General features: G+C 40.7%; 1 protein-coding gene across 1 annotated transcript in view; it reads right to left on the bottom strand.

The window, feature by feature from the left end:
* Nucleotides 1-2,337, bottom strand: part of LOC138043713 (zinc finger protein 709-like) — a 42,095-nt gene extending 39,758 nt beyond the window's left edge. Inside the window, exon 1 of the mRNA XM_068890121.1 lies at nucleotides 2,284-2,337. The gene's annotated coding sequence lies outside the window, so the exon portion shown is untranslated. The remainder of the gene's footprint in view (nucleotides 1-2,283) is intronic.

The following is a 2,337-nucleotide window of genomic DNA, read 5'->3' as shown; positions in this document are numbered from 1 at the left end:
ATGGTTCCTATTCAAGAGATTCTCAGCAAAGCTGGGTTTTGCCATTTATTATGACAAGAATTTTGACAATTCAGAGACTAGTGCCTCTCAGTTTCAGGAAGCTATTTTGACCCTGTAATGTTTCCTTTTGAGGACCTTGTAATAAATGGGTTGAAATCTATCTATTGTGTTTGTTAGTTGCCATTTGGCACATACTTTTGTTTTCTCTGATGTGCCAACTTTGGCTTTGAAGTCTCATAGAATCTCAGGTCATGTGACAGTGAGGTAGAATTTAAAATTGAATGACACTCACCTGGAAGTGGAAGTTCGATGATAATTCTACCGATCTGTTGAGTGACCACGAGATTACATGCCCATCCCTCCCTTCCCAGAGGGGAAGTCGACCCTGCATTGAGGTTTTAGGTTTTAGGCAGTTGGCACATCAGGCATTGGAAGGTGATCGATACATGCGCAGCGCATATCTCACGTAATCTCATGGTCACTCAACAGATCAGTAGAATTATCATTGAACTTCCACTTCCAGGTAAGTGTCGTTCAATTTTAAATCATTTGCTGTCATGTCTGGACCCAGGGGAATAAAGATATTTGCGGTTGACAAAACTACGGTCTGCCACCTCGGTAAGGCTCAGTTCGTTAGCAACGATCAAAGCCGTGGCCACCACTGTGGTGTGGAAGCGTACCTTTCGAAAGCTGTTTTCCTGCAATATTACCACCTGAGGTCGCTCGCAGGACTGCTATTGCGTTGATGGTGGGTTGAGATGAAAGTTCAATCTTTGTCAATTCATTGTGATATGGAATTGTGACTGTGGGAACATTTTAGCCAGGAATATTTGACTCAAATTAGTGGCACCTGAGAATTAAGTCTCCAGCCTTGGGATTTTATTATAACCGTTGACAACCACGAAATTGAGAAATGGCTCAAATCGTGTCGGATCTGGAAAATAACCACACAGGAAGGAAGCTATGCACAATGGCAATAAGATTAGGCTTTTCAATTGAGAATTTTTTCACATAATTATCTTCTTAAGCTTTTTATCGGGATTCCCATACAAATCCTTATATTTTTCTCGGTCATGCTCGCACTGAGCTTGGGGCACCTGTGGTGATGATGGCGAGTTTTGCATGGAGTACCGAGCGGACACAGAAATGGATTCAACAAATTGACGGTTATAATCAGACAACTTCTTAGAGGTCTAAACAAAGACAGCATTGCATACGTGGAATGTTCCATGAATACTGACACGAAATTGAGAAATTATCGATCGGATTGCAGGACATGTAGTATTTTCAAAATCCTGTCCAGATGCCAGACACATCTAGACAAAGCATGATCATTTCCGAGAAGAAGGAAACTGCCCCACAAAGATTTAATGCTATATTTCAATGGATTTCTTTCCTTCATAAGCTGTGTGAGTGAATCACTTTAAGTGTGGGCGAAGAGCAATGAGAGAAGAGGGCAAAGAAAAGAAAGAGAGAGAGAAAAACACAGAGAGGGAGAGAGAGAAAGAATACGAGATCCAATTTTGTTCATCCCGTAAGTAGAAATTAGACATGTTTATATTCGATACCCTTGGGCATATGTAAATTGTTCTCCAAAATAATAGCACGAATGCATAATTAATTTGTCCTGGATGCATAATGAAGAAGAGAGAACGGCTAAACACCTAAACTTCAATCTCTTTCCTTTCCTTTCCTTTCAAATTCGTGGAGTAAAGTACAATTTTGAGATAAAAACTCTACTCTTACTTTCTCTAGCCTAGTTGATGTTGTAACTGAGCATTTCTGTGTATGTGACAATATTTTGACACAGAATATGAGTACTCAAGGCCTTTAAAAATCTGTATCTGGGCCAGTACAATCCTAGTTTTGTTCTATACTCCGCTTTTTAAAACTCAGTACTTGTTTCATATCAAGTCCACAGTCTGAGTTTCATACATGGTCCTCATTTTATACCCGGTCCGCAGTCCGGGTCCGCAGTCCACATTCCTCCATTTATACCGACAGTCTATTTATAAAAAGCAACGCAGACCACAGTAACTCTCGATTAGCACTCAAAGGAGTTGCGCCTGAACGAACACAACGAAAGAAAAGAACACATTTTAAAAACTCGATTATTACTCGTTCTAAAAGAGTTGCGCCCGAATGATTTCCGGCTGCCAGATATCTAGACATTGCCATGATCATTTCCGAGAAGGAGGAGGCAGGCAAACAAAGATTTAACAATACAACACCTTCGAAGAGACCGCGATCTCTAACTTGAAATGCAGTAAGAAACTTTCTTACCTTCTGTTAGATAGCTTTCGCTCACAACAGCTCGAATCTTCACTCCCCTCTTCG

This window comes from Montipora capricornis, chromosome 3 (assembly GCF_036669925.1).
Source record: "Montipora capricornis isolate CH-2021 chromosome 3, ASM3666992v2, whole genome shotgun sequence".
NCBI classification, from domain to species: Eukaryota; Metazoa; Cnidaria; class Anthozoa; order Scleractinia; family Acroporidae; genus Montipora; species Montipora capricornis.
This window is presented reverse-complemented; position numbering and strand designations above follow the sequence as displayed.